General features: G+C 27.0%; 1 long non-coding RNA gene across 1 annotated transcript; it reads right to left on the reverse strand.

Moving 5' to 3' along the window:
* Nucleotides 1-944: 944 nt before the first annotated feature.
* On the reverse strand, nucleotides 945-6,486 carry LOC136092213 (uncharacterized). Its single transcript, XR_010644273.1, has 2 exons — nucleotides 6,165-6,486; nucleotides 945-1,234 (listed from the first exon to the last, which is right to left on the reverse strand). It is a non-coding gene; the product is annotated as an uncharacterized LOC136092213 (long non-coding RNA).
* Between the last annotated feature and the right edge of the window lie 1,044 nt (nucleotides 6,487-7,530).

The raw sequence follows: 7,530 nt of genomic DNA on the forward strand, positions 1-7,530 counted from the left end.
AGCCTCAAAAAGTTTGATTTCTTTTGTGATATTTTTTAAATTGCTAATGCCCAGTGAAAAAACGCACATGGGATACGCGTGGATTTTTTCCACATGTAACCCATGTGGGGATTATTATTTTGTCCCATGTGGGTTTCATATGGTAAATCCCACATGGATTCCATATGGTAAATCCCATATGGGATACGCGTGGGTTTTTACCATATGTAACCCATATGGGGATTATTATTTTGTCCCATGTGGGTTTCATATGGTAAATCCCACATGGGTTTTATGTGGTAAATCCTACATGGGATATAGGTGGAAAGTACTACATGTTATAGATCTTAAATGCCACATATTTTAATCCAAATGGTATAAAAGTAGTCAATACTAGACAAATGAAAGTTTTCATTTGTCTAGTATTGAATGCTTCTATGATAATTTTTAAAATTCTTTTAATTTAAAAATTACTTAAATAGTAATTTAAAATTAATCATCAAAGCTTTCAGAGAGGCTTAACTTAATCTGGTATTTGCTACTTTATCCCATTTGGTATTCAAAACGTGTAGCATTTTTGATCTTTTACATGTGATGTTTTCCACCTATAACCTATGTGGGATTTACCTTAAACTATTATGACGAAATTTTATAAAATTAAAAAACGTGTTGCAAAATGAATTTATTTAAAAATAAATGCTATTAATCAATACATCCAAAACGAATATTAAAAATATTATTTTTTCTTTTGCGATTTACACGCCGTTTTTTGTCAATTGAATTAATTAAATCGCTTCGGCTTGTATAATACCAAGGTTTTTAGTATCTTCTAACTTTCTTCAAACATTTTTTAAAAAAAAATAAATAAATACAAATATATATAAATATAAATATATATATATATATATATATATATATATATATATATATATATATATATATATATATAAAGAGGGAGAGACAGAGAGAGAGAGACAGACAGACAGACAGAGAGAGAGAGAGAGAGAGAGAGAGAGAGAGAGAGAGAGAGAGAGAGAGAGAGAGAGAGAGAGAGAGAGAGAGAGAGAGAGAGAGAGGAATTTTAATAAGGAACCTTATTAGTCGAGCAATTTTAATTATTAGCCAGTTTGAAGTCATTAATGACTACAATATTTCACAAATAATTATTTCCTAATTTATTACTTACAATGACTAACGTATTATGCGTAATTGAACACATATTATGCGTAATGAGCTTGAACCCAGGAGGAGAATCCTGAAAAAAAGTGATCAATAAGGATAAGTAGTTAAACAAAAAATCAAAAACAAAAATGTAAAAACCTACTTTTTCAATGATGTAGACTTCTATAATAACAGGCCTTGACATCGCGCAAAATGCCGTAAAAACTGAAGGCCGATTAAACTTTCACTTTTACTTATATTGATATATTTTTATATTAGGTAGGGTGTAATGGCAGTCTATGTTTTCTAATAATAATCTCTAGTAAAAACGGAAATATAAAAAGAAAACCAAAAAATTGTTAAAAGATAATCATGCTTTTCGTATTTCAAATTTCATTAAGAATATTTATGTAATATTAAATAGTATCAATAACAAGCAGAACCATAACAAAGTATATATCTATATATTAGAAAGATAACTGTATTTTTAATTTTTTTTGCTAAAAATGGTAACAATAAAAATCACCAACAATAAAAAACACCAACAAAAGTTGATTCAAGCAAAAAAAAAGTTTTATCAATATATCTCAACAGGGTTAAAGTCCTTATACTTGGCAACTTGTAGTCAATACACAAACAATCATATAAACTTCGTCGCATAGCAAAATACTCATATGCTCTACATATAATATCTGAAGTATATAAAACTTCACCAACATTACCTTTTCTTATAGCATTAAGGTGTTCGAATAGAATATTTGACAGAAGCAAACTTTCTTTATTTTTTAAAAACCTAACTGCTTCAAATAAAGCTGATTTTGTTTTTATTAACTTTAATTTGTTTACAGCTAAATATGAAATATTACAAGTTGTGCCATTATGGTTAGCTACAAATAAATAATCATTGAAAATTACTAAAATAAATAATGGAACACCAAGTTTGTACATTTTTGATTGTATGTGCAAACTTTTTTTATTAAGCTGGAAAACAATGACATTGTTATTATCACTTAACAATTAAAAACCGATTGAAGTTACATTTTTTTTAACTTTACTTGCTGGTGTGGCTAAACAACTAGGCGGAATATTTTAAAAACAGATGGTGGGTTTAAAGGTCGTTGCTTCCCATATTTGCTTTTAAAAGGTGCTTCATTTGGCCAATGCAGTTGACATAATGCTATATAGTCTGTAACAATAAAACCAGTTCTTGGGATAGTTTCACTACATCTTTTTCTCTCCTCTAGATTCTTCGGGAATTTATAAATTGATATTTTTGTCGTAGTTGAGTATTGATATTTTTGTTGTAGTTGTAATTGATATTGTAGTTGTAGTTGTATAAATTGATATTTTTGTTGTAGTTGAGATAGTTCGACTTGCAAAGAGATACACAGCATTTTAAAGGCATTTTTAAGGCATTTTAATTATTAAAAAAACTTATCGTTAGTTTGACAATATTATTACCTTACAATGTTAACGCCTTGAACCTTACAACGTTATCGTCTTGATGTTGGGCTATCTAATTTAAAAACCAATCACATTTTAAAGATTTATTAAAAAAGCGCGAACACAAACTTTCGTCTAATGTTAAAAGATGAAAATGTAAACAAAGTATTAGGAATTGGCCTTCAGTTTAACAACTTTGTTGCGCGATGTCAAGGCCTGTTATTATAGAAGGCCGCGGTCACATATAATATAATATTCTGAAACTAATAAACAAACATCTAAATTTCTATAAGTAAATTTATTCTTTGATCATTGCCTTCATATCCTATCTTATTTTCATATCATAATCTATTATGGAATTATTTATATAATATATCACAACAATATTATTAAATTTGTGATGTTCAAATATCATATGAACATTCTCTAACATGTTCATATGATATTTGAATATAGTTCTTGAGTATATTATCTGCAAACAATTGACTGATGCAAGTTCTAATGTTGTCAAAAACCAAGCATGCATGCATGGGACACTGCAGTGTCCCACAAAGAAATGCAGGTTTGAAAGTCAAATTTTGTTTTATTAAAAAAAAATTAAAATAGGGGGGATATAGGGAGGTTTCTGTAACTTTTTTTAGGCTCCAAAACTTTTAACTTTATATATAATAAGGTTCATAAAACTTAAGGGACTTACGAAGTACATTGAGGAACAAAAACAGGATATTTACAGAAACTTTTAAATTTTTAATCTGGAGTACCACAGTGTAATTGGGAATAAAGTCTCTGGGTCCAGTATTCAAAGTAATACGATCTAAAGTAATATATAAATTAAATAAAATGCTTTAAAATGCATGCAGTTATACATATAACTCCTGATAGTTAACTATATGTATAACTAGATATACATAAAATTTATTATATAAACTTATTTTTTAAGGTTATGCTTGAACAAATTAGAACCAATTAATTCAAATTCAAGATTTAGTTCAAGTTCAAGTTATTTGTTCATTGTTTTTTCACTATTTTATATTTATTTGTTAAAATTTGTTAACTAGTACTAATTCTTACTACAGTAAGAATATTTATCGTTGTTGAACGTGATTTTATTAGTAACTTAATTTTACTATCAACATACTTTGACAACACTCTTTACATTTTAAATGATGACAGCTTTACTTTTCTATTGATGTTAAATTTATTATGTTTCAATAACTCAGATTGAATTTTAACTGAACTATTGTAAGCTTTGTAAGGGTTTGTTGTATCTCAAATGGTGTTGTAAATAAAGTAAAAATAATATATATATATATATATATATATATATATATATATATATATATATATATATATATATATATATATAAATATATGTATAGTATTTAGGCTATGGGATCATCCATAAATGATGCCAGTAGATAGAGGGGCAGTGTGAGTTTAACAATAATTGACAATGGGGAGGGGATGTTGAGACCAAAATAATGTCAATTAAAAAATTGAATTAAAAAAAAAAAGTAAAATATTTTATTTTAAAAAAAAGTAAAACAATTTATGCTAGCTATGAGCAGGTTTTAGAGGTATTTACACCAACAATGTGGTCTAAAAACTTCTTGCTTTTGTTGCTTAAAACTGTAGAGGATCATAGGAAAAACAATTTAAATTCAGAAATTAGCTTGCTTATCTGAAAGAACAATTTATGTTTTTTTTTTTTTACTTTTAGTACTGTTGAGAATAAATGTATAATTGAACCCAAAAAAAATTGATGGTATATGCATTTTTTATATTATATTAACAATTCAGATATACCATCATAATACGATAACAAAAACTGACATCATTTTCAATGGGAGATTGCAAAAAATTGACTGAGTTTGATAAAGGGTGAAGTTGTTCAATAAACCGGGTCATCATCTGACATCATTATGCATAGATGACCCTACGATTTAGGTAAAATAAGTAATCATTTTGCCATATTTATCTTTAGAAAGTGTAAGAAAAAAGCATTGTTATGCTGAGAACCTACCTATTAAGCAAGCTTTGACCACCTATTTTATAAATTTGAGAGACAGAAGTGGAAGTGCGAATCGCAAAAGAACTAATAACAATGCTCTAAATTGATTTTAACATTGTAGACTAACATTAATATAGTATTTAGTAATAATAAATGAAGTTTACATGATTTTTATAATTTGTATTTATTTCCATTAATTATCAGTTGTCAGTCTCCATTTTATAAAATGAATTAAAAAACAATTTATTTATAGTATTATAATAATACATAAATACTAGTTTCCTAATGCTATTATCATCACAATGTTAATGGTATTCGTTTTAAAGTGAAATTTTGTATCAATTTTATTGTTTTAATGTTATATTTATATATATATATATATATATATATATATATATATATATATATATATATATATATATATATATATATATATATATATATATATGTATATATATATATATATTTATATATATATATATATGTATATATATATATATATTATTATATATATATATATAAATATGTATATATATATATATATTTTATATATATATATATATATATATATATATATATATATATATATATATATATATATATATATATATATTATTTTTACTTTATTTACAACACCATTTGATATACAACAAACCCCTACAAAGCTTACAACAATTCAGTTAAAATTCAATCTGAGTTATTGAAACGTAATAAATTTAACATCAATAGAAAAGTAAAGCTGTCATCATTTAAAGTATAAAGAGTGTTGTCAAAATATGTTGATAGTAAAATTAAGTTACTAATAAAATCACATTCAACAATGATAAACATTCTTACTTTAGTAAAATATAGTACTAACTGATAAATTTGAACAAATAAATATAAAATTAACAAAAACAATGAATAAATAAGAACATTAACTTGAACTTTAACTAAATCTTGAATTTGAATTAATTGGTACTAAATTGTTCAAGCATAACCTTAAAAAATAAGTTTTTATAACAAATTATATGTATAACTTGTTATACATATAGTTAACTATCAGGAGTTATATGTATAACTATATGCAATTTAAAGCATATTATTTTATTTAAACATTACTTAGATCATATTACTTTGAAAACGGGACCCAGAGGCTTTATTCTCAATAACACTGTGGTACTCCAGATTAAAAATTAAAAAGTTTCTGTAAATATCCTGTTTTTGTTCGTCAATGTAGTTCGTAAGTCCCTTAAGTCTTAAGGACCTTACTATATCTAAAGTTAAAAGTTTTGGAGCATAAAAAAAGTTACAGAAACCCATCTCCATCCTATTTTTTTCTTTTTTTAATAAAGAAAATTGGGAATTCTTTGACTTTCAAACCTGCATTTCTTTGTGGGACACTGCAGTGTCCCATGCATGCAAGATTGGTTTTTGATAACATTTCAACTTGCATCAGTTAATTGTTTGCAAATAATTGACTCAAGATCTATATTCAAATAACTATTATATTATCCTAATAATACGTCTATTTGCACAAATCTTAATCTTATTTCTATAAAGAAAGATAAAAATTATTCGTGGTACTTACATACTTGCTTGCCATTCTCTTTATTAATATAAAATATTTTCACACAATATAAACGTAACGCAATGCAATGTTGATTTAAATTTTTTTTTTTATAGTTTCCAGCTTTTAAATTAATTCCCATGCAAATCCCACAGGAAACCCACGTGGGATTTCCCATGTGTGTAAATACCATATGGTTCCCACATGTAACCCATGTGGGATTACCCACATGGGTTTAAGGTGACAAATTTCCATACGGATACCACATGGGAAAATCTGTCCCACATAAATCCCATCAATCCCACACGGAACCCACGCGGAACCCATGTGGGACGCGGTTTCATTTTTCACTGGGTGTCTTCTAGAATTGCTTTTTCTACTTGTTTGACATTACAATGAATCGCATCCAATTTTTGTTCAAGTGTCAAAATATTTTTGCCTAATAAATTTGAAGCAACAGATTGAGGTATTGACGGGTCAAAAACCATGCTTTTTTCATCACGACTTGCTTCAACTATTTTATTATTTGATGAACTAGTCCTAGCATCCTCTATGTACAACCAGGTATAAATATTTTTTGCTGCTTTTAATGCATGTTTGACGGTAAGAGTTAAACCATCTGAATTGTTAAGGCTATATTTACGCTATTTTGTAAATCATCAATAAACGTAACGCCTGTTGAGCTGTATGACTCATCAATACAGTCAAATACATCATCAAACTAATCGTAAACTGTAATTCAAATTGAATATATTTTGCTGAAGAGTCTGACTTTTTTTAAAAAATATCACATACTGCCAAATGAAGTCCGTGGGCTTCACACATTTTTTAATGAACTCACTTTTTTATGGCATTTATTGAGAAGCCATCCACCGTCGCTAGCTTTGACACAATTTCCTCGATAGCCTGCTGTTTATCAAAAAATGTGATTTTCTTTTGCACAATTTTAATTTCCGAACCAGTATCTTCATATAGACGCTTCATATTTAAATCCAAATCTTTATGTGCGTTTTATAAATGACGAAGGAGCCCACTTATGCAAAATCCTTTACACATTATCTTTACATTGCACTTTTTGCAAATTGCAGATTCGCCAGATTTTTCTAATTTAAATTTTGTTGTTATTAGTTTAACGCTTGTTAAACCAAATGGGTTTAATAAACTCTTTTGGTTGGTTTGGTTGTGGCTACTTATTCTAGATGTTGAAATGATGTTTTTATTAAGACTTAATGAGTGCCACAAGAAACAAAATTCACTAATTTATTTGACTCAAAAGTCTGTCGATACATAAAAAGGAAGACAGTATACTTGTATACTGTATACGAAAGTATACAATTTTACTAAAGAACAAGATTTGGAGTTTCAAAGCAAAAAGTTTGAGAGTAAA

Source organism: Hydra vulgaris, chromosome 15 (assembly GCF_038396675.1).
Source record: "Hydra vulgaris chromosome 15, alternate assembly HydraT2T_AEP".
Lineage (NCBI taxonomy): Eukaryota > Metazoa > Cnidaria > Hydrozoa > Anthoathecata > Hydridae > Hydra > Hydra vulgaris.